The sequence below is a fragment of the Carlito syrichta genome, unplaced genomic scaffold (genome assembly GCF_000164805.1).
Source record: "Carlito syrichta isolate Samal-C Ts95f unplaced genomic scaffold, Tarsius_syrichta-2.0.1 Scaffold315057, whole genome shotgun sequence".
Taxonomy (NCBI): Eukaryota; Metazoa; Chordata; class Mammalia; order Primates; family Tarsiidae; genus Carlito; species Carlito syrichta.
Window position 1 is genome coordinate 33,203 of NW_007259153.1, and position 26,079 is coordinate 59,281.

General features: G+C 38.5%; 1 pseudogene; it reads right to left on the reverse strand.

The window, feature by feature from the left end:
* Window positions 1-435: 435 nt before the first annotated feature.
* Window positions 436-26,079, reverse strand: part of LOC103274850 — a 41,611-nt pseudogene continuing 15,967 nt past the window's right edge.

A 26,079-nucleotide genomic window follows, 5' to 3' on the forward strand; every position in this document is an offset into this window, starting at 1 on the left:
GTAGGAGTCTCACTCTGTCACCCAGGCTGGAGTACAGTGACACATTCATAGCCACCACAACTCAGCTTTCTGGGCTCAGGAAATCCTTCCACCTCAGCCTTCCAAGTAGCTGTAAGTACAGGCATGCACCACCATGCCCAGCTAATGTTTTTTTTCAATTTGTTGTAGAGATGAGATCTTGCCATGTTGCCCAGACTGGTCTTGAACCTGTGGGCTCAGGCAATCCTCTAGCCTTTGCCTCCTAAAGTGTTGGGATTATAGGCTTGAGCCACGGCACCCAGCCTTAATTCATATTTTAACCTCAAATGTGTTATCAGTGCCCCAGATACAATTTCATCTTAAGTCTTCAAAGGCCCCCTGAAATGAAACAAATGTAAACTTCTTTTTTAAGCTTCCTTAGTTTCTGGTAGTCAGTTTCTCCCTAGTCTCCAGTTTTTACCCTGATTTAGAGTCAAAATTTACCAGACCATCTGTGCTCATGGGCTTGGACCTCTCTAGAGGGAAACCAAGGGCTTAGCTCCAGCTGAGCTGTGCCAATACACCCAGCGCCTGTGACATCCCCAACAGGACCATGTAGTAATTAATCTTTGTCATGCCATAGTACTGGAGAGCAGCACCCCACTGTGAGCTACATTGGGCCAAGGATTTTAGTCTTTCCCTGCTCTAATAGTATATTGGGCACAATCTCGTACGTTGAGCAACCAGCCTAAGTGTGGAGTCATTAGGCAGGTGTTTCAGAGGAAACCGTCACTGACAGGTACATAGTGGTTCAGTCTTCCTTAGTACCGAATGGCCATAGCTTGGGATATCCTGAGTTGCACTATTCCAAATGTAGTCTCTCATCTGATATATCTTTGCCAACTTTCTGCTGTTGTGTTAGCCAGGCAAGCACTTCCTGATTTGCTAGTCCATGTAATGACCCTACCTGCTCATTCGTGGCTGCTGCAAAAGACAAGGGTTCAAAAGGGCACTGTCCACTTAGTGGCTGGTAAGTGGGGACTTACATTGCTGTCCTCTTGGTCACTGTAAATGGTAAGGTCACTGTAAATGGTAAGTGGGGACTTACATTGCTGCCCTCTTGGTCACTGTAAATGGTAAGGTACATGCACATGAGCTCAGTGAACTGAGCACTAGTATATCTAACTTGATGAAATTGTGGGACTGGTTTAGTTTAGAGTCAATGGCCCCAGTATTGCTACCGGTCCTGTTAGAGATTCCAGATGTTTGCTGCAACACAAGGTTCTTCATAATCCACACAGTCTTTATAAATCAAATCCCAGTGCTTGGTTCTGTTGATACCCTCTGCATATGCTCAGGTAAAGTTCATTTCACTGTTGATCACTGAGCTGAAATGTAGGATAGGGTGCAGATTGGTGAGAAAGTTGTCCCGCATGGTGACCACGTGGGAAGGCAGAGCTGCCCTCTTTGCCTACTCTTTTGAGAGCCAAAATTACCCGTTCCTCTATTGGAACCTCTCCAAGTATCAGCAGCTAAAATGAGCTCTCAGGCAGGGTTTCTTCCCAACCCTTAGCCTTGGGCAGCAGTTTCTGGCATTCAGGGATACCAGGTCCTCAGAAACAGATGCCCTCATCAAGATAAAAAACCTGTTTCATATGCCAATCCCTTCATGGCTCTCATGCCACCATACATCACGTCCACAATGATTGGTCCACTACTGTCTTGCCATGTTGCTGCCAGAAAGTCTTAATTCTGGCCTTCTCCTAGGTATCGAGTCAGCCAATATGTCTGTCAAATTCTTGGAAGAAGTACTGGCATGCCAGGCAGCAAGAAAAGACAAGATGCTTTGTTTCCAAGAGCCAGGTGGTCACAGTGAATAAAGGCATGGCAAGCAAACTCCACGATCAGATGGGGCGAGTGGGAAGGGAGAGCGCTATGAGAGCTGCTATAGGAATGGGAGCCGCTGCCACAGGCCACTCCAGTGGGTAGCCAAGGCTGAAAGGAGATGGCTCACAATATATTCATTTTATATTAACTGAACTTCCAAATAAATATGGGCAGCCTAGTTCAGTAGATGGAGCACTACATTGGCAATAATGTCCTCCTAAATTCCAACTTCTGCTACTGATCAGCTGTATGTAGTAAGTAAACCATTTGTTGTTTCTTTGCCTCACTCAACCCTTTGGCCTTGTAAAATATAAATGCAGAACAAGAGTTCTACATGGCCAACCGTCTTTAATATTTAACTTGGGGAATTCCTGGCTCCAGGGCCATTTTTTAATTTTCTTTTTTCTTTCTTTTCCCTCCCTCCCTCCACCCTCCCCCCCCTTCTTTCTTTCAATAGGCATCTCACTCTGTTGCCCAGTCTGGAGTGCAGTGGTGTGCTCATGGCTACCACAACCTTGACCTGCTGGGTTCAGGTGATCCTTCTGCCTCAGCCTTCCAAGGCATGTGCCACCATGCTCGGCTAATTTTTTTTTATTTATTATAGAGACAGTATTGCACAGGCTGGTCTCGAACCCCTGAGCTCAAGCAATCCTTTCTCCTCCACCTCCCAAAGTGCTGGGATTACAGGAGTGAGCCACCATGCCTGGCCCACTTTTTTTTTAAGATGTGGGGTACAATTCAGAGTTAGGTATACAAATGCTCATTATGTAGGTACCTTGTTGATGAAGTGTGCCCTTCCCTCCCCTGGAAGTTTCCCTCAACTGCCAATCCCAACTCCCTCCCCTAGCAGTTTCCCACTATTGCCAATCCCTTTCTTACAGTATTATGATAATTGTTCAAGGTCCACTTATGAGTGAGAACATATGGTACTCTGTTCTTTGTTTCTGTGATAGATCACTGAGCATGATAGACTCTAAATCCATCCAAGTTGCTGCGAAGTCCATATGTTTGTTTTTCTTTATGCCTGGTCCACTTTTTATTTTCTAATAAAGTACTCACGAGGCAGCATATCAATAATGTCTTCTCCTTGCTCCCTGCCATCTCTCGGCTCCACACTACACACCCCAACCTCTCCCAAACAAGGGTTTTTCTGTGATGCCTAGAACAATAGCGACTATACTTGGAGCCAAATCAGTGGACAACGCAAATATTCTGTTATTTATACATATTTATTCAGATAGCACTTACACTTCTTTCCTAAAGTTAGGTTGCCCAATTATATAGATGACTTTAGAGGGCAATAAAAAGATTTAAAGTAGTGATAAAAATGCCATGAAGATGGGATCAAATGAATTAATGAGAACAAAGGTTAAGAACTGAGATTCTTTTACCCAGAGAATGGAAAACTCATCTGGGGTGAAGGTGAGCATATTGCAATAATGACTTTGATCTTTGTCCTCACTAAGGTTAGGGCAAGAAAGTAATCATGAAGGAATTAATTATGTTAGATATAGGCACAGAGGTCTGTTAAGATGCTAGAAAGGGAATTATCCTCTCTATCCTGATTTGTCCGGATCTGTTAGTTATCCAAGAGGCAGAGAAGGGGACTGTCCCTTCAGAGCTCATCAAGTCTGCCAGCTTCCCAGAGTAAAGGTTATTAGCCTAGTCTTAAATGTCTCCTGAAGAAACATTGTAGTCTCCCTTAGAGTCTTATTTCAGTCTCTTGTACTTTCTGCAGCAAAAACGCATTAATGTAGAATAGAAACTCCTCTGTGCCGTTATGCTTATTTCCTCTCTCCTTTGGGAAGGGAGGACAGACAAGATCCCCACCCCAAGTAACATCCCTCAAATACTAAATTCCTATACCATTGTCATTCTTTTATTATTTTCTTTCTTTCTTTCTTTTTCCTAGCCCTCACTGGGTCTATTTCCCAAAGCCTTAATTATTGTTCTTGCCTCTCTGATTTTATGATAAATGGTAATCCTGACACCTTTCGACCCTGTGAAGTAGAGATTTCTTGGCTTTATCTTTGTATTAAGAATTTAATGCCATTGAATGTATGAGCAGAAATAGGTCATTTTTCTTCTACAGATCACCAATTGTAGGATTTCTTTTCACAAAAACCAGTATATCAGTTTTCTGTTGAAAGTACATTTTCGTAAAGCATAAAAAAATTTAATCTCGAGCTCTGTAGCTGTCAGAGAAATGAATGGCCTTTCTATTTTGAAATGTCTATCAACAAATCTGAGGACCGGGCATCATTCCTTTCCTTGGTGAACTGTCGGGTTTCTCTTTATGAATCTGGTATGTTAAAAGATGCCTTGAAGTAGCTTCTCATTGTCAGGAACTGGTGTAAACAATTGTTTCTCCACCTATGGCTTATAGTTCTGTTGCCTAAGACTGAAGAGTATTCTGAGTTGTAGTGTACTTAATGCAGATAATTGAATGAAGTACACTTTTACATTTATTTCCAATTTATTTTATTGAGTTGAAATTCATATAACATAAAATTAGCAATTTCTCCCTCTTTTAAAAAAAGTTTTATTTTTAAGATGTGGAGCAGAATTCAGAGTTAGGTATACAAATGATCACTGTACAGGTAAAATTAGGACCTCACTTTGGCCCCCACTTCACCTGGTTTGAGATCAGGAACTCTTATTGATGAAGCGTGCCCCATTTTAAAGTAAACAGCTCAGTGACACTTAGTACATTCACAATGTGCAACCACTACCTATACCAAATTCCAGGATGTTTTTATCACCTCATAAAGAAACTCCATACCCATTTACCATAAAGTCTTGGCAACCATTTATTTGCTTTTTGTCTCTATGAATTTACCTATTCTGGATTTCCATTTTATATAAATGGAATCATCCAATATGTGATCTTTTGTGTCTGGCTTCTTTTCACTTATCATAACATTTTCAAGCTTCATCCATGTTGTAGCATCCTTTTTTTTATGACTGAACAATATTCTCTTGTATTTATATATCACATTTGTTTTTCTATTCATCCACTGATGGACATCTGTGTTGTTTCTGCCTTTTGACTATTTGTCAATAGTGCTGCTACACACATTTGTGTCCTAGTATTTATTTGATTGCCTGTTTTCAGATCTTTTGGGTGGAATTGTTGGGTCATATGGTGATCTAATGTTTAACTTTTTGAGAAACTGCCAAACTGTTTTTCTACATTTATTTTTGAAAGAGAATATCCACAATATTAATAAAATGAGCTTGTCTTAGTAAGGGAAGTGCAGCCCTCTGAATCTGAGGAGAATTTTCTGAAGAATCAAAGGATACACAGATGTTGGCAGCAAAAGTATTTTAGCTGACTGATCTTGCTCCCGGACAGACAACCAAAATACACTCCGAACAATAACAACAAAAACAATAATAACCACAACCTCCAACTACCAGGGGAAGGTCTCAAATCAACCCCATAGTTCAGTTAAGTTTTTGCCACGTCATTTCTTTGAGATACTTCAATCAGCACACACAGATCTCTTGCCCTTTGGCCATGTTCTCACTATAATTAACCTCAAACCTAATGAAGAGAATTGATTTAAATGAGGAAACAGGTTAATTCTGAAGAAAACCTGAAAACAATCTAAGGCTAGCCGAAGTCAGGTTTGCGCCTCCTTCTTCCCGTCAGCATAAGGATCCACATTTTGAATGTCTGACTAATTTTAACAAATTAATTACTATTTAATTGCTATGTAGAAAGACATCTGCCTATTTTCCCAGAAACTGCTACTCTATTATAGGTAAATTGGTATAAAGACTAATCTAATTTTCCTCTTGTAGAAATAGATGAGACTTAAAAAAAACTTCATACCTTGTGTTCAGTTTTCAGAATGCTCCCATAGACATTGCCTTTTTGACATTGATTTTGAGAATGTAGCAGAACCTGAATGATACACAAACCATCCTACAGTGTAAATAAAAGGCTGTAGGGAACAATTCACCATTCCTATAACTACGTTTAATCCAGTTGTGCTGGTCATAGTGTGTGATGGAATTACAACCATAACAGGGTTAAGATGGAATAAATTAGAAACAGAAATCCTACTCTTTCTCAGAGGTTTTGTTCAAGTCAGTATAATTGAGATAATGTGCCCAAATAGTGTACCCAGAAAATGAGCTCATCCGTCATGGAATTTGCCATGTTGTAATTCAGAATTACAAGCTGTTACAGTCTGAGTGGCATGGTTGCCAGAGAATGAATCCTCAGGGAACCCTAGCTAGCCTGAGTCAGAGGAACTGTTCCTTGGCTGTAAATCCACCATGTCTATAATAGTTCAGCCTTGATCCCTGACATTATGCTGCCTGGGTCACATGCTCCTGGAGAAGATGACTTTAGGTTTAAGTAGAAAGTTCACAAGAGGACAAGGAGGCAGTACAACTAGGGGCTGACTAGGCAGATGTACTTTCTGGTCAGGTGACATAGGAACAGATTAAGAAGAACAAACTACATGGGGTCTCGGTGTCTTCATATAGAAAAATACTTTTTCTTGAGAAGGGCTCACAAATTCCTGAGAAAAGAGTAATAATTACATCTGTGGAGAAACAAAATGTCTCTGAAGTGGAATTTTTGAGCCCACTTACACATAATTGGTTGTGGCAGACAGGAGAAAGCCTGACACTTCAGGCTTTAAACATATTCAGGAAGATTTGGTTCACAGAATAATTTATATTAAAACCTTAAGTCTCATTCTCTCCTTATCTCAGGTTATCACTTTAAGATACTAGGCTGGATAGACCCTTAAAGTTTCATTAATATTTTCCAAGGACTGGATAAATTATTATTTGTACAAGAATAGATATTCCTCTTTCAGTAACTTATCTTTCTGAGTTATTAAAAACACTTAATGTATTAAGTTATTTTTGATCTTTTCAAAAAATCTTGAGAGGCATCTGAACCAAATTAGAAACTCACAGCAATATTTTTGGATGATGCTCACTGCCCACATAAACTGAGCCATGTCTCCACATTATATTAGAGATTGTCAGGTGACATAATTTCAGCTGGCACATAGGGTCATTCCTTCTCTTGCCAGAGCAGAGGGCAAGTTCTTGGTAAACGTGCAAGGCTCATATGACTAATGAGTGTTTGTTTGGCTTCTAATGAGATTCTGCATTTCATTACACCAAAACAGGAATCAGGGCATCACATCAACCTTGTGAAAGCCCCAAGGACTATTCCTGTCTCTAATATAGGGAAAAAGAATTACAGAACCTCAATAAAAACAAAAATTCTTAAATGTTGCCATACCACCTAATTCTGCATTCTGACCCACCGAATCTTGCATTCTGACCCCAAGAGCGGTACCAAGGGAATTTGTGGAAGGGAAGCCTGGTTTTTCCAGTATCAGTCTCAACATGTCAGGAATACGTTTCAGCTCCCATCAGGAAACTACTATCAATTCACCAGACAATTCACTATCAAGTAACCAGACACAAGGTTTACCTAACCATTCAGAAGCTATTTCTGTAACCTATGTATTCCCAGGTTCCCAGTCTATGACTACAATGGAAAGTATCCTTCCATTTTATTTTATACCAAAAATATCATAGTATTCTCTTCTACCAGCCCATTTGCTAGTAATTCGCTTCTCTCAAAGTACTCAACTGTATCTGAAACTGTACTGGGACTACTTTATATGTGCTCTACAGCAGAGCTCTACCATGCCACCCCTCTGGCCTTTACAACTCATTGTTTTGTTTTGTTTTAACCTTCAGATCTCCGTTTTTATTAAGATTTTTTTTTTTTTTAATTTTAAAGATGTGGGGTACAATTCAGGATTAGGTATACAGGTTGCCATCATATAGCAACTCACTGTTTTGACCTTCAGGAAAGCTCTGTTATTATAGACCTAGATCTACCCACTGATGCCCACTGTTACTCCCACTTCAGCCCAGGAAGGAAACTTCTGCCTTTGGTACAAGGAAAATATCCTGGTAATGCTTCCTGCTTTTTAGTGGTGCTAGAATGCAGAGGCAATACCTTTTGGGCCTAGGAATTCCTTACCAAAATGTGTTTGTTGTTTCCTTCTCTGAACTGCTCTTGTCCCTACTGCTACTCCTGACAAAAATAGAAGCTTAATGTTGCAGCTACCCTGGTGTTGCATAATAATTAAGAAAAATAAATTACACCAACAAGCATACCACATTATTTCTTATTATCTATCAGAAGTTCATCTGTGACTCCTCTCTCACTCACCATGTGTGTGTAGTTGACTCACTTGATTTTTCTTTGGAAAAGTCTCTTATGTCTGACCCTTTCTACTCCCACTACCACCCCTCTAGTTCCCTGTGGCCTATGCTGATTCAGTAATTCAAACACAGCATATTCTATCTCTGCCTTACCCATGGCAACTAGAGCAATATTCATAAAACATAACATCACATCCCTTCTCAAAAGCCTTTGGGGCTTCCCATTTCTTACTATTTATTCTATTTTCTGGGTTTTTTTAAACCTTCTATAATATGACCCCCAGAGTTAAATGTGTTTTATCAATTCTAAGACTTTTTTTTTTTTTTTTTTTAAGAAAAAAGACATTTGAAATGTCTCTAAAGTCAGTGCATCTTATAACTGTTGGCAATCATGGCATCTTGGATTCAGTGGTTCTTTTCCTAGTGTACCATGGCTACAGGATACCTCTATTCTAGAAAACAAGACTTCTCACTGTGCTATACTATAACTCATTCTTTCACATCCCCATACTTTTGATTAGACATTTCCTTCTCTCTGGTTATTCCTCTCCCCTCCTGCCTCCCTTTCTATATCAACCTATAAAAATCAAGCCCATAATTAAGGCCCAGTTAAAAGGACACCACCTCAAAGAATACTTTATTTGCCATCTCAGCTAGAACAACCATCCCTCTGAATCCTCAGTCCTTTCCTTGTAACTCTAGCAGCTGTTATCACATCGTTCTTTTTAGTTTAAATACCTGTGCTCATATTCGGTCCTGCAAACTGCTTAAGAGGACTGCCAAAATTGTGACATTCTGTGAAAGATCATAGATTTGTTTCATTAATGTAAATCTAGCACATTTTCAAATAGCTGAAGTACTACCATTCCAGAACTCAGTAAGAGCCCTGGTTTAAACTGCCCTCTAGAGGTAGTACATTATCAGTGAGCCAGGAAAGACCGAAGATAAACAGATCGGTGAGATATTGGAGGATAATCAACTGGGATGGGAGCTGCTGAGAGTGGGTGCTGTATCAGCAGGACTCACTTAGACCCTGTTTGTGGGAGTAACCATTGGAAAGATCAAGCTCTGAGAAAACGTGTTTCTTAGAGATTGCCAGCCCTCTCCACTATCCTCAGATGAGTCACAGTGATGTCTTGGTAGGGTGAGGCTGAACTAAGTAATAGCTTCCCTCAGGAAATCCAGACTGGACTGGAAGTGCAAGAACTCTGGGTTACCTCCACAGACACTTCTAGGGAGATGCTGAAAGCAGCCCAGCCCCGTCAGAGAACGTAGTCTGGGAAAAGAGAACTACATGTCCATGTCATCAACTGCAGCAGATTCTTCTTCATCACAGCTCATTTTGGACTCTCAAGCTAGACACACAAATCTTTACTGCAAAAAAAGGAAAAGCTTTTTTTTTTCTTTTTTTCTCAGCAAATTTCTGTGAACACAAGAAGATAAAAATCAACTCAAGTACCCTCTTGCTATTGCCAGGATATTCTGTGACAGATTAAATGACTTGTGAAATTTCCTGCTTAGTTCTGCTACCTAAGGCAAATATCATTTCCTGTAAGGGACTCCCAGTTACTCAACTTGACTTCCACTTTACTTTCCATTGGTAACCCCTCCAGCCTCAGTGTGGAGATTCATGAAGCTCAAGGTCTCTGCCAGCTTCAACATTCTAACTTCTGCTTAGTGCTCAACATAGCTTGCCTCCAAGTCATTGAGTTTATACATTAATCAGTCTGAAGCTTATTTTCCTTTGGGGCAAAATGGTCAACATGACGTGATCTAGGCTTGTCCCCTGAAATCTTTCCACAGGATGTGACTTCTCTCCATGGATTCACACCAGAAAGTCTTGCACAAGGGTCACAATTGCTGAGCTGATTTCACCAGAAGAAATCATTTTGTCTTAGAATTTTTTCCTCATTATAAAAGTCAAGGCCAGGTCTGGTGGCTCATGCCTGTAATCCCAGTGCTTTGGGAGACCAAGGTGGGAGAATCGCTTGAGTTCAGGAGTTTGAGACTAGCCTGGGAAATATAGTGAGACTCTGTCTCTACAAAAATTGAAAAAAATCAATCAGTCATGGTGGCACTTGCCTATAGTCCCAGCTATTCAGGGGACTGAGGCTGGAGAATTGCTTGGGCACAGAAGTTCTAGGCTGCAGTGAGCTATGATCATGCCACTGCACTTCAGGCTGGGTGGCAGGGCGAGACCCCATCTCTTAAAAAAAAAAAAAAAGTCGTTAAATGTTTATTATAAAAATGCAGAAATATAGAAAATTATAAAAGAAGAAATTAGTCACTTAAATGTAACCTCTCAGAGGTTCCATTAACAACATAGTATTATGCTTAGCACCATAGCAATATCCTTACAATAATTTTTCTTTATGTGTGTAGAAATGTGATTTTTTAAATGTTTGCTATGGAATTGGAATCACACTTTTCAAACTGTTTTTTAGCCTGCTCTCCTCCTGCAGTGATGAATGATTAACATCCTTTGTTGTTATGTAACAGTTCACAGAGTAGACTCTGGAGCTAGCCTGTCTGAATATGAATTTTAACTCTGTCATTTATTGTGTGACCCTTAAGCATGTTATTTAGCTGAAATAGTACTTCAGATTCCTCATCTGTAAATTGGGGGTAACAATCGATCGCTATTACACAGAGATGTTTGAATATTTAGATGAGTCAACATTTGCCAAGTACTTAGAACAGTCTGGCAGGTAATAAGGGCTTTATAAGGCTAATGACAGGTACTATGACTACTACTACATTTTCTTCTACAACATCAATCTAAAGACTGGATAGAATTATATTGTTTGGACATAGCATAATGTAGTTATTCAAGGTTCCATTGATGAATAGTCAGTGTTCTGCTTTTTTTGGTATTGTGAACAATACTGCAGCAAACATCCTCCTTCTCTTGCTGTTGTAACAGAAGAGACTACCATATTGGGGAAGGAATACAGTTATGGAAGGTGGAAGAACTATGTTTTACTTTCCTGGTTTTGAGCTTGGTTGGAGAGGCAGAAAGGATGTCAGTACCTCATTTTGCCTGAAAGGCTGCTGCTCAGAAACTATTCTGGCACTACCCAGTTAAATATTATGATGGTCCTTTCTAAATTGAATCACCAGCAATCCTATCCTCAGATTCTGATCAGAGAAGGTTCCTTTACCAACTATGGCATATACTTCTGGTTGTTTATCCAATTGCTGCCATGGAATGACTTAGCCCTGTGGGCTGAGCTCCAGAGAAGCATTGATGGCTACTCAGTGAACTGTAATGAATCCCTGGAGCCTCTATCTGGAGGGGATGAGGTCCCATTGGTGATGTTCTGCTCTCTCTTAGAGCTGTATTCCTATGGCCCTCCACCTCAGTGCTACTGGGGAGAAGGAGAAGGAGAAGGAGACTCTTCTGGGTTCTAATCCCCTGTCCTTAGTTATGAGAATGAATATGATGCATTCTGGTAGAACAGGAACAGTATTCTATCTACAAACTGAGGGAATAAGAAATTTCACGGTTTCATGGAACAACTTTATGCAACAAAGCTGTGCCATTGCAGATGAACACTGCCAGTAGAAGACCCTTGCTTGAGGAACAGCAACAGATCAGATCATCCTCATAAGCTGTGAATGGGGATTTCTTCAAATGCCTAGTTCTTAATGTCTTTCAGGTGTCCATGACCAAACCACCTGCTTGGTTCTCAGCCTCTCCCAGCCAAAATTTCAAAGCCTGACCCTAACCTGGAAGACCCACTACATCTAGATTTCTGCCTTTATTATCTCTTAGGTCCTCTGAAAAGTTCTACTCACCTGCTACCCCCTGTGGAGTTCTCAATAAGTGTGCTGCCTAGAGAATTCACTTAACATGTGGAGACAGGAGAGCTCTCCCCCAACTTTAAACATCTCCAATTAACTGGTCATTTAACCTAGTGCAAGGGGGTCTGTTTTTCTGCCAAGTAGGTGGATATTATTTTAGAATGCAAGGATTAGGCCACTGGCACTAGATAAAAATAGTGGTGAAATGGGAAAAACTAGTCTTTACTGTTAGAAGTCAGGATGGCAGTTACCCTTGGTGAGTAGAAAGGGGGTACAAAGGAGGAGGTTTCGAGGGGGCTGGTAGCATTCTGTTTTGACCTGATTGCTGATTACATGAGTATGCTCAGTGTTCAGTTTGTGAAAGCTCTATGAACTACGCACTCATGGTAGGTGTACTCTTCTGTATGTGTTGTACTTCAATTAAAAAAATTTTAAGTGGGAACATTGATAAACCAGATTAAGTGCATTAAAATAAAGAGAGTAAGAAAATCTACCTCTGTTAAGACCAGTGGCTCTTTTCTAGTAGGGCTACGAGATTTAGCAATAAAAACACAAGACAGGCAGTGAAATTTGAATTTCAGATAAACAATAAATAATTTAGTTTAAGTATGTCCCATGCCACACATGGAACATGTTTATACTAAAAAGGTATTCATTGTTTATCTGAAATTCAAATTTAGCTGGTCATCCCGCATGGAAGGATTTGATCTGGTAACTAATTTTAAATCTTCAAAATATCATCATCAATATAACAAAGTGAAAAAAGTATATGTAGTGAATGATATATACTCAGAATATATAGTCTTGAAAGGGAACACTGAAATGTATGAAGTATAAGAGACAGAGAAAGGAGAAATGAATGTTCTAGTTTTCCATTTTCTCCATTCTTCTTTCATTTCATACCTGAAAGGCATAACATGAATTTAATATATCCAAAGAGCAGCCATTTTAACATTGCCTAAATCTCATGTCTTTCTAGCATTTCACTTAATTTACCCTCTAATCACTAGCCAAGAATAAAACCGTTTCTCAGAGGTAACTATTGGTGATTGTTTTACACTCCCCTTCCCAGTTTTTGTACTAATTAACTTTTCTATTTCAAGTATTTGCCTCCACCCATAAGATTCAAGTTAGGCTAATAAGCCCTCTGTGGCCTTCATGACAGACAGACCCCACCACCATGGTAGCAATCATATGATTAACCCACCCGTCTGCCTGCTGTCCATCACCTGACGTCAGTACCAGTGCTTATCTGCCCCTTCGTGATGATGTGGAGCAGACCACCGCCCAATCACCTTAATGACATTCCCCCATCAAAGGGAAGGATTAAAAGGATTCAAACAGGAGCAGCCAGCAGCCATTGCTTTACTAGACTCTAGTGTGGCCATGTGCTCTTTGAGCTATGGCCGCTACCATGTTTCCTAAGCTTTGGCCCGTTCTACTTTGGAGAGGTGAATCTCTCTCTCTCTCTCTCTCTCTCTCTCTCTCTCTCTCTCTAATTTACTTTCTAAATAAACTATATTTTCCAATCTAACTTCTGTACAATTCTTTGCATCTTTCACATGACACAGGATTGCACACCAGACACCCATAACCTGGGCAGTTCTGATCTAACATTCAGGAGGCCCCCACTGGGAGTGTGACCTAATAATACCTCTCTTCTGTTGTTCCTTGGTTTCTCATTTTCCACATTTATATCAAAGAAAAGATAAAAGAAAAGAGGGGAGATAGGATAAGTAAAATAATAATAATAATAAATAATGCTAAAATACTTCACATTTTCATTTAGTAAATAATGCTAAAATACTTCACATTTTCATTTAGTAAATTTGAATCTTTAATTCTGTTGATTGGTATTTCTGAAAATATTGTTTCTGCATTTGTCTGTGTTTTGGTTTCTTATTTTTCACTGAACTATTTCTTCTCTGTTTTACTCTTTTAGAACTTGGCCTATAACCAACACTTCTCAGTATAATCAGTGTTTTTCCTGTCTCTCTTTACCTTTTGGTTTCATAAATGAAATGCAAAAAAAATCTGTTATTGATCCCAGAAAGGTTCCCTCTCCAACTACATTAACTAACACATATCTGGCACATTTCAATCATATTTCTTAAACAATTGGTGGATTTCAACCAAAGCTTCAAAATTCCATCTCATTTCCATTTTTATGCTTCCCACTCTTCAAGGTGAAGAAGTTCTGGTATAAATTATTTAGTATGACTAGGCTCTGTTAGTACATGAATTGAGTCCATGTGCTTTGATACATTTTCAGGACATAGAGAAGGATTGGTAAAAAAATGAAACTATTTCCTGCTTTTTCCAAGCCATCCAAATTGTGATTTTTGTTGCCAAGAGTATCCTTCACTTTAGAGTAAAATTCTCAAGTTAAAAATGATTTTTTAAAAATGTTCTTTTGTTTTAACAATAACTACATGTGCTGCCACACTTGCAGAAAGGAAAAAGGGGAAAAGAACATTGAATCCACATAGAGGTAAGATTATAATGTGTCTTTCAACAACCCACATTTGGAGCCACTGCTTTAAAGGCTAACCATACTAATCTTTTCAGTTTAGTGGTTTTCTGCAATGTTGTCAACTAAACTATATTTCTGATTAAATCATTATACCAATCACTGATCTACTCTAAATGACTTCAGGCAACACTTCTCCCTAATTATCTTTCTCACAGTTCATTGAATTAATTGGTTATCATGTTATGGAGACAATTCTTTTTCTAAACCGTAAAAGAGACGTATATAACCTTAGTCCTTGTGTTAAAAAGTTTCACTGTCGCCGGGTGGGGGGGCAGACAGGGCAGGGAGGGGAAGGGAGGTGGGATTAATGGTAGTCAATCTCTGTCTGGGGAAAGGGGGGCACACCTCGTCAACAAGGATATCTGCACAATGAATATTTGTATACCTAACCCTTAACTGTACCCCACAACTTTAAAATAAAAAATATATATTTTAAAAAATGCCTTTGTTCAAAGAGAGGGGGGAAAAAAGAGGCAGCATGATAGAGTTTTAATATGTACAAAAAGAATTTTAAAATACACAAAAGAAAAATTAGCATGAAAGCATCATAATGAGGTAGAAAAGCAGCATTAATTTTTATGAAACAGTATTAGCATAGATACATTAAATCTAGTAGTTATAGATTTTTCAGAACACTTCATAAGCATTAGTGAAAGATCCATTAATCAATACATAATTTATACAATTGCAGAAACCTTAACAACTCTAATAGTAACACTAATGTTCTCTGACAAATGCAATAGTGACCTTTAGCAACTAGATAAGGTCGCAAGAATGTTCTGGGTTGTTAGCAATTACTTGCTTTTGTAGTCCCTAACATTTCTAACATTCAAAAGTCCCCAAAATCTGTTCCCGCTTACTTTCCCAACTTTATCTTCCAGAACCTGCTTTGGGGTCTATTCTGATCAGATCTCTTTTCTTTTGTCTGGTTATATTATTACATTATTTTCTGTACCACTAATGGGGTATTTTATTATATACCAGATTATACTATCTTCTGCATTGTTTTCCTATGGAGTTATTTAGTATTCGTGAGCAGAATAACATACTTTTGTAAACTATAAAGCATCCTACCAGTGTAAATATATCATTGTCTCCATTAACTAGATTATAGCCCCTTGGAGTGGGAATTGCTTATACATTTTTATATGACATTTAGGAGAGCAGTGTGTACTATGTGGTCCCTCAATAAATACTTTCTGACAAATGAATGCATGGAAGACTGCTGGAATTACAGTGAAACCACCCGAGTTTGCATTTGCCACTTATCACCTATCTGACATTGGACTAGTTATTTAATATCTGTGCCTCAGTTTTCTTATCTATAAAATGGAGATGATAATGTTATTAACTTCATAGGGTTGAGAATTAAAGCAATTTATACATGTAAAGTGCCTAAAACAGCTTGCTTAATACATAGCAAGTGCTCAATAAATGCTAGCTAGTTGAATGAATGAATGAATGAGACAGAATGGATTTCAATTAAAATCTAGAAAAAAATGATGTCGCCTTTTGTTATCCCTGGAACAGTGATTATAAAATAATATGTAGTACACAAGAATGCTGAGGGAAATTAGTATATCTCTTTAAGATATAAGCCATTATGTATATATTATTCTTAGAGATATTTTTCAGAATGGAGTTTATATTCTGTATGACTTAATTTGTATTTTCAATTCAAAAATTACATAAGACCTATCTAAAAAGGATTTTAGTACACTTATTTTTCTAAACATCACATTACTTTTAGATCTGAATAAATAACAGTTGCTGAATATTCCTGACCTTAGTTTACATTGTTTAGATCTGGGGCCCTCAATCCCCAGACCACGGACCAACACCGATCCCACCGGTCCGTGGCCTGGTAGGAACAGGGCTGCACAGCAAGTAGGCGAGCGGCTGGTGAGCAGAGCTCCGCCTACTGTCAGACCAGCGGCTGCATATGATTTTCCGAGGAGCCTGAACCCTGGTGTGAACTGCGCATCTGAGGGAGTTAAGTTGCACAGTCCTTATGAGAATCTAATGCCTGGTGATCTGAGGTGGAGCTGAGGCGGTGATTAGCAGTGAGGTTTGACTGCATTTCCCCCACACTCTCTTCCGCCCCCACACCCCGGTCCGTGGAATAATTGTCTTCCGCCAAACGGGTCCCTGATATCAAAAATGTTGGGAACCGCTGGTTTAGATGGTGGTACTTAAAAGCAGCAATTGATTCCAGACAATTTGCTCTTGATATCTATGTTAATCTATTTTTTTCATATATATATATATATATATATATAGGTAAGTTTTGAAGTGGAAGTTGACAATAACAACTTCATGATGACTTCTAAAATTTTATCAAAATGTTTATCTTGCCTAAATATTTTCTTTTATGCGATTCAAATTTATCTCTTACACACAGAGAATGTAAAAAAGATTTCCTGCCGTAATGAGTTACACGTATATCGGCCTTATATCATGTCAAGTGAGGTTTTTTTGTTGTTGTTGCTCTGTGGAGCCATCTGCTGGTCAGTGATGTGTTTTATATACCTGTGTAAAAGTTTTTCTCTGAATGTTTTCGGGCTCTGAGAAGATCAGGTACTTCCCATAAGGGAATTTGTGGCCCAAACAAAACCTGAAGAAAATGTCCTTCCAGAAATAAATAATTATAGTAACTTGATAATAGTGTTATGGAGAAAACAATCATGTTTAGAAAATGCATAGATCTTAGATTTTGGATAATTGTTTCATTTATCCAATAAATTTTTGCAAAATTCTTCCTGCTAATAAAATAGAAACACACACACAATTATATATACTTTGTAGTATATAATTTTAAAAATCTTGTATAGATCAATGCCTTTTTACTTACTAAAATTAACGAAGTAAGTCAAAACTTTATATTTATTTTTCTTTTGCAAGGCATTTACATTTTTATCCCTTATGATTGGTAGTTCTCCTTTAGCATTAATATGAACTCATTCCTTTTATAGTCTCATCTTGTTCCAATTACTAATAATCTTGTAACAATTATTATTGTTATTACTTCTTTTTTGATACTCAAATGTTCATAACTTGTTCAGGGGAAACTCCCTTATATAGTGTCATTTGTCTTCTAAGCACTTCTGTCCTTACATTCTGTCCAAACAAACTGATGTTTCAGATCCAACATAATTTTTTCCTGCCCCCAAATTACGCAGTCAACTATCCTCCAAGAATCCTAGTCCATTTTAATGGATAATAGGATTAGAGACTAAGAGCTGGTTGCTAAGGGTGCCCACATGAGATTTAACTGTGGGCAAAAATGCTATTGTTGCTGTTACTGTTGGTTATAACAGAGCTAGATAAATACATGTTTTAAGGTTATGCATGCACATTGATTTTTTTTTCCCTCATTGATATACAGTGTTATGTTTCTGGACCTACTTTTCTTGAATTATGTGTCGTCTTTCTACCATTATCAGGTTTCCCTGTGTTATTTAATGTGCCATCTTAGGTAGATATTTATATTCATTTCAATATTTTGCTTTTAACAATGGGATAATGGAATCATTACAGGTAAGTTTTACACACATTCATAATTATTACCTCAGAGCAATCTGCTTGAAGTTTTTGATGTGTACTGCGGAAATGCAGCAGCCAGAGTGTTCCTGAGAGGGAGTTATTGGGATGATGTGAAAAGAGCACAGAGCCAGGAGTTAAGTAGGGATTAAGAACCCAGTTCTGCATAAATCACTTAACCTCATTGTGTCTCAGTTTTCTCATTCGTAAAAGTATGATAATAATGATTATTAGCCTTTGCAGATGAACTTAACAATTTTAAATAAGCTTTTACAATAATTTATCTCCAGTCTACTTCACAGGAAATTGTTTGAAAGGTCAATTAAAATAACCTATTAGAAATACTTTGAACAAGGTAGAACAGACTATACGAATGGAAGGGACAGATGGTTCGCCTCCCAAGTGTCCTTTGTGCATGGTTCTACTTAGCCAAACCTGCCTGGTTTCCCCTCGTGCCCCCATTCTTGAACTCTCTAAGCACCCATTCTGGGGTATTCACCACCGTCTGTATGCAACAGTGATAAGTACATACAGTAATAGGATATTGCTCACATCTGTCTTAGCGCCTCTTTGAAGTCCATGCTAGCTGCTTTGCAATGATGTTTTATGACTTTTATCTTTGATCCTGTGTAGTACAGTGTGCTAATAGCGTCAAGTTGACTCCATAGTAAGGAAGGTTCAACAGAACCTGACAGTTTCTGGAAGTCTTTATTTTGTATGACATTGAACAGCTGAGTTATTAACTCTGAAAAAATAAGAATGAAATGTAGTTCTGCTTCAAAAATCTTATTTTTGAAAAAATAGGAGAGAATGATGGGAAAATGTTGGGTCAAATCTTACTTTTAAAAATGCTTTTCAGTGGAGAAGACAGCATTATTGATTTTGGTGCCTAGTTTCTTTTCTGAAGTTAGAGGATTTGACCAGATTATCTAAATTCATGAATGCTTCTGCATTTTGAAGAAAAATTTATGAAATACCCTGGATAATTTTTTTAAAAACAATTTGATCCATTTAAATAATGTTCCCCCTCTCCATTTCAACATACATCCTATTAAGAATGCTTTGCCACTTTCCACAAAGTCCTGCAAGAGGGGATGTCTTAGTCCACTTTCTGCTGCTATAACAGAATACTACAGACTGGGTAATTTATAAAGAACAGAAGTTTACTTGGCTCACAGTTCTGGAGGTTGGGAAGCTCAAGAATCTGGCATCAGCATCTGGCAAGGGTCATCCAATGGCAGAAGGCATCACATGGCAAAAAAGAGAGGGCAAGAGCACACAGACAGATGGAAAAAGGGGCCAAACTTCTGTGAAAACTAACCCACTCCCACAATAACAGCATTAGTCCATCCATGAGGACTAGGCCTTCATGACGTAATCCCTTTTCAAGACCTCATCTCCCAACATTGTTACACTGGCAATCAAATTGCTGGGAGCAGTAGTTTCTGCCTGCTGCCTGCACTCAAAATTGCTTGAAAATGTCACCTTTGGAACCCTGTAAGGGTAAAAATAAAACCAATTTCTATAACTGGTATGGAAACTAATCTAAGGGGCAAGGAAGGAGTAGCTTTGGCTGACAAAATTAGGGCTTTAACCCTTTCTAAGCATTTTCCCTTAAAAGTTCTCTACCAGAGAGAAGAGGGAGAGGGCCAACTCCTAGGGAATAAAATTAATTAAAAGTGGTATCTTCTTCTCAAAGGAAGATATTCAAGCAGCTGATAAACATATGAAAAAATGCTCAACCTCATTAATCATCAAAGAAATACAAGTCAAAATTACAACGAAATACCACCTAACACTGGTAAAGATGAGTATCATTAAAAAGTAAAAAAACAAAACAAAACAGGTATTAGCAAGGCTCCAGAGAAAACGTCTCACTTCTATGCTGTTAGTGAGAATACAAGCTAGTTCAGTTTTTGTGGAAAGCAGTGTGGCATTTTCTCAAATAACTAAAAATTGAGCTACCATATGATCTTGCAATCTCACTTCTGGGAATATACCCAGAGGAACATAATTTCTCGACCTAAAAGACATCTGCACATGTATGTTCATTGCAGCACTGTTAATAATAGCAAAAACATGGAGCCAACCCTGATGCTCATCAAAAGTGAACTGGATAAAAAAATATGGTATGTATACATACACTATGGAATATTATGAAACCATAAAGAAGAAAAAAATCACATCCTTTGTAGCAACATGGATGCAGTTGGAGGCCATCTTTCTAAGTGAACTATCATAGAAACAAAAAATTGAATACCACATGTCCTCTCATAAGCAGGCCTTGATAATTGGTCACACGAGCACAAAAGTGGGAACAATAGAAGCTGGACATCACTGAAGAAGAGAGGGAAGGAGGGAGGAGGGATAAGGTGCACACAACCACACTACCAGGTTCACTATCGAGAGAGAGAAGACACACTAGAAGCCCAAATCTCACCTGCTCATAATTTACTTATGTAGTAAATCCTCACATGTACCCCACAATTAAAATAAAGTAAAATAATACAGATAAAAGAGTGGTGTCTTTCCAAAGAAGGCTATTCAGGTTGCCCCATGTAGTGCCCAAGAAGATTAGGGCTATAGAGAACTGAGAACACAGGGCTGCAGGAAAAACCAAACAAACTTCAGGCTTGTGGTCTATTTCAAAATAAGTCTTTGACTATGGTTACATCTGGGATTGACAAGAATCCAACTGAATAGAAACTTTCTCAGCAGATTCATGGAAACTGCAAGGAAATATTGGGCCTGTCTGGCCAATAGCCAATGACTGACTACAGCGCCTATGGCAGTCAATCCTCGGACTCCTGAATACGTTTCAAAAGGAAGTGATTTGCAAAATCTGAATGCTCTCCGCTGCCTAAATGAGACGGGCAATGGAGGGTAATGAGAAGATTCTCCCAGAAGGTAGAACCAGGACTGACAGACACATAGCTCGACCAAGGAAGTGACTTCACTGTCAGCATAAGGAGTCCTGTCCATGCCTGCTCAGCAGGATTCTGTGCAATGACTATTGACAGCTCCATGTGTCATTTTCATAGTGCAGTCATCCTGTTTCTTCTCCATGTATTATACACTGGTAATATTGAAGACAGATTAATGTCATGGCCAACTTGAGGAGCCCCTATATGAACCAGATGGGAATAGAAATCACTTAAGCGTTCCTGAATGCAAGAACTAAATGAAATTTGTGGGAAAGAATGACTCCCTCCAAACCAAGTATATATTTGATTAAAAGGTTTGAGTATGGGTGCTGGGAGCCTAAAGAGGTGGATTGAGACACATTATATAGGTCAGGGTCAACTTTGGAAAACAGAAACTGGCTATTGTAAGCAATGACATTTAATACATGGGATCAGAAACTTAACAAATTTGTAGGTAGGTGCTAGCTCAAGGCTAGGCCTTCAAAAATAACTCCCAGAACAACTCTGCAGAACTAGCCACCAGGGTAGATGTCACTTCTGCCACCAGCAGGAGGCCATCATTGGAACTGTTGGCTTCAGAAGCACATACCAGGAATCAGGTCGCTGCTACCACAACCATCACCATTGCTAACTCCAGATCCATACTGCATTGATATAGTCTGTGGAACATACAGCTACTCTCTCGCTCACCAGTAAAATCCAAGAGGCAGGGAACTGGAAGGAAATAAGTTTATTTCTGAATTTGGAATTCAGAGAGACAAGCCAATATAGATATCAAGGTCAGCTCAGCTCCTCGGTTTTTACAGTCTCTGTTTGTAAGCATAAGCATTGAGGTTTGCTATTGATTAACATCAAACTATGTGATTTACAAAGCATTCTGTAAAAGTATAGTTTCAATCATGTTCCATCAATTATAACTTTCATTTTCTGCATATTTTCGATACCTACTACCGAGAGCCTGTAATTTAGTTTATCAGTAGCTCTAAGTAAAAGTGCTAGTGGAGTTTACTATAAAGTGGGGCATGCACCATTAATCAATGAGTACAACAAAACAAAAGTGTACTGGTTACGGTTACATGATTAATATAATTATATTTCAAACTTTAACTATTGATCACAGGGATTAATAACAACCTATTTCACTATGTGACTAAAATCATAAGGTCTATGACTTATTCTGTTTCAGGAAGGGTTAAGACAATCTTATGATTTGAAGGAATGCAGATGTGTGCTGAGCAGTAACCCTAAATAATCCAACATTATTAGTAATAGAGGGCTACTTTAAGAAGGTCTCTTCATCATTTCCCCCACGGTCAGTTGAAACCATGATATCTATCACGGAGTTATTTATGTTCTGCCATTTCAGCTTAAACATATGTATGGCTTCTTTCCCCCGACAATTTTTGCGGGTTAGAGACTTGGTTACAAGCTTTGGAATCTTGGCAGTACATCCCATACAAAGTTTGAAGGAGATATATATTAGACCCCTATTATTAACATAGTTATGAGGAACTTTCTTATACCAGATAGAACACCTCTAAGACCTGGCAGGATCTAGGAAAAAATGCTTGAAAACCAATCTGAAACCTTACAGTAAGTACCTCCTTACTGTAAACATTTGAATTATCTAAGGTGTTGGTACTAGTTTTCATTTGGTCCAGCATTGTTGTTATGTCCCAAGATTCGTCTGGGATGAAGGTGCAGCATTCAGTGTGTATAATGGTGCAAGTGTCTCCTTGGGATGCAGTGAGAATGTCTAAGGCTATTCTGTTTTGCAGGACTGCTTTCCTCATTAATTAAACTTCTGAGTTTAGCATCATTAAGCTATTTCTGGTCTCAAACACAAATGTTTAAGTCTTTTCTAAATGACTGTTTTGACATAACCAAAATGGCTTCTTTTCAGACTCTCCTAGAAGTGCCCACTCTATATCAGACTCGTCACTCCCCATGAAGCTGGTAACTTGCCACTGAAATGCTGGCACAGAAAAAGCCAGTGCTTCCCTGCCTGACTGTGCTAGCCATCAGAAAGAATCGAAAGAATCAGCAGAAGAGTTTTCACCTCTATTACTTTCATTTCTAAATCGTGCACAAGTGCATCTGATTAGCAAAAGCTAAATCATATAGGATCCTCATTGGGAAGAGTTTTTAGCTTTCTAACTTCTGTTACAAAAAGGTGCACTAAAAGAAGGGTATAGTAAATATTTAGTGAGTCACTCGGCCTTATCTTCCATGTAGGTACTGTAGGTTGGCTTACTTCACATTCAGTACCAGCACCCTTCCCTTTTGCCTTCCTCTACATTAGGGATTGGGAAGATAAATACTTAATCAATTCCCCAGGCTCTTTTGCAACGAGAGGCGCCCTTGTGAAGCAGTTCTGGCCAATAGGATGTAAGCAGAAGTTTGATAAGTGGTTTTTGAGAAGTATTGTTTTTCCCATAAATGGAAAGCAATGCAGGCTTTTGTCCTTCCTTTTTCTCCCTACTTGGGATGGGAATGTGATGCCAGGAGGTACAGTCATCTGTTCACCATAAGCTTGAAAGCCAATAAACTAAGAATGATGGAGCAGAAAGAAAAAGCCTGAGTTTTTTTTTATTATTATTACATTCAGCAAATGAAAATACCACAGATTACTTTCCTTAAATGTCTTGTTATATGAGAAAAATAAAACTATATTTCTTTAAGTTTTATTGTTTTCAAATACTTGCAACCAAACATTCCTAAATGATACAGACTTTTCTGTTGTAGAAAGGTTATGAAAATCAAATAATATACCTTATGTGAGAATACTTTTTTAAAGTGGCAAATGTTATATATTTTGAAACATCTACCAATAAATATATTCAATAAAATCTATACAGACAATATTCATGTAGATTTACCCACATATTTACTCCATCCATTGCTTTTCAATTTTGGATCTCCAACTTTCACCTAGGATTATTTCCCTTCTCCTGGAGAACAAGCTTTCATATTTCCCTTAGTGGCAAAATCTCTCAATTTCTAGCAGCCTGAAAATGCCCTTATTTTACTTCATTTCTGGGTGATATGTTCATTGGGCATAGAATTCTAGGTTGGTAGTAAATTTCTTTTAGCATTTTGATGATGTCACTGTGTTTACTCAGATTTTCATTTTTCTGTTGAGAATTCATCTGTCAGTTTAGTCTTTTTTTATAATCAATATTTTTTATTATGATGTTGTGGGGTACAGTTAAGGGTTAGGTATACAGATATGTTTCATTCAGGCACCCTATTGATAAAAGGTGCTTCCCCATCCCCAGACAGATATTTGCCCGTTAATACCATCTCCCCCCACCCATAGTTTCCCACTACTGTCAGTCATTTTCTTATATTATTAGGTTGGATGTTCAAGGTCCATTATATGAGTGAGAACATGTGATACTCGGACCTTTGTTTTTGTGAGAGGTCATTCAGTATTATAGACTCTAGTTCCATCCAGGTTGCTGTGAAATTCATGATTTTGTTCTTTTTTATGGTTGCATAGTATTCCATCATGTATATGTACCACATTTTTAAAATCCAGTCCTCTTTTGATGGGCAGTATGGTTGCTTGCAGGTTCTTGCTATTGTGAACAATGCTGCGATAAACATAAGTGTGCAGGTGTCTTTTTTATAGAGTAATTTGTGTTCTTCCGGATATATTCCCAGTAGGGGGATTGCAGGGTCGTATGGGAGGTTGATATTTAAAGCTTTTAGGAATCGCCACACTGTTTTCCACAGAGGTTGCACTAGTTTACACTCCCACCAACAGTGTAGAAGTGTTCCCTTTTCTCCACACCCTCTCCAGCAGCTGTTATTTTTTGAGTTGTTGATAATTGCCATTCTGACTGGAGTTAGGTGGTATCTCAGTGTGGTTTTGATTTGCATCTCCCTGATGATTAGTGAGGTTGAACATTTCTTCATATGTCTGTTGGCTGCTCAGATGTCTTCCTTTGTGAAGTGTCTGTTTATGTCTTTTGCCCATTTTATAATGGGGTTGTTTGTTTTTTTCTTTTCAGCACATTTGAGTTCCTTGTATATCAAAGATGTTAAGCCTTTGTCTGACCTGGTGTTGGCAAATACTTTTTCCCAGTCTGTAGGCTGTCTCCCTGCTCTCTTGATGGTTTCTTTGGCTTTGCAGAAGCTTGTCAGTTTAATAAGGTCCCACTTGTCTATCCTCTCTCTTATGGCCTGTGGGTTTTGGGTTTTGTTCAGGAATTGGAGGCCAGTTCCGATTTCCATGAGGGTATGTCCTTCATTTTCTAAGGTTCTTATGGTTTGAGGTTTTACATTGAGGTCTCTGATCCATTTGGAGTCAACCTTTGTGCATGGGGATAGAGAGGGGTCCTGTTTCAATCTTCTGCATGTGGTCAGCCAGTTTTCCCAGCACCATTTATTGAATAGGTTCTCTTCTCCCCAGTGGTAGGTGGTGGAGGCTTTGTCGAAGATGAGATGGTTGAGTAATTGAGGTTTTGCTTCTGGAATCTCAATTCTATTCCATTGATCTATATGCCTATTCCTATTCCAATACCAATCTGTTTTGATGATTGTAGCTTTATAGTAGAGTTTGAAGTCTGGTAATGTGATACCATCTGCTTTGTTTTTTTTTGCTGAGAATTGTTCTGGCTTTTCTTGGATGTTTTTGTTTCCATATGAATTCCTGCATTGTTTTTTCTAGGTCTGAGAAGAATGTTGCTGGTAATTTGATGGGTATTGCATTGAATTTGTAGATTGCCTTAGGTAACACGAACATCTTCACAATGTTGATTCTTCCAATCCATGAGCATGGGATATTTTTCCACTTGTTTGTGTCATCTTTGATTTCTTTGAGCAGTGTTTTGTAAATTTCATTGTAAAGGTCTTTCATGTCTCTGGTTAGGAAGATGCCAAGGTATTTCATTTTTTTGTGGTTATTGTGAATGAAATTGTGCTTTTTATTTGGGTTTCTGTTTGTTTATTATTGGGGTAAAGAAATGCCATTGTCTTTTGCACATTTATTTTATATCCTGAGACTTTGCCAAAGGCCTTTATCAGTGTAAGGAAGTTTTTGACAGATTCTCTTGGGTTTTCAAGGTACACAATCATATCATCTGCAAAGAGAGATCATTTGACTTCCTCTTTTCCTATTTGGATACCCCTGATTGCCTTTTCTTCTCTGATTGCTTGAGCCAGGACTTCCAATACTATGTTGAACAGGAGGGGTGAGAGTGGGCATCCTTG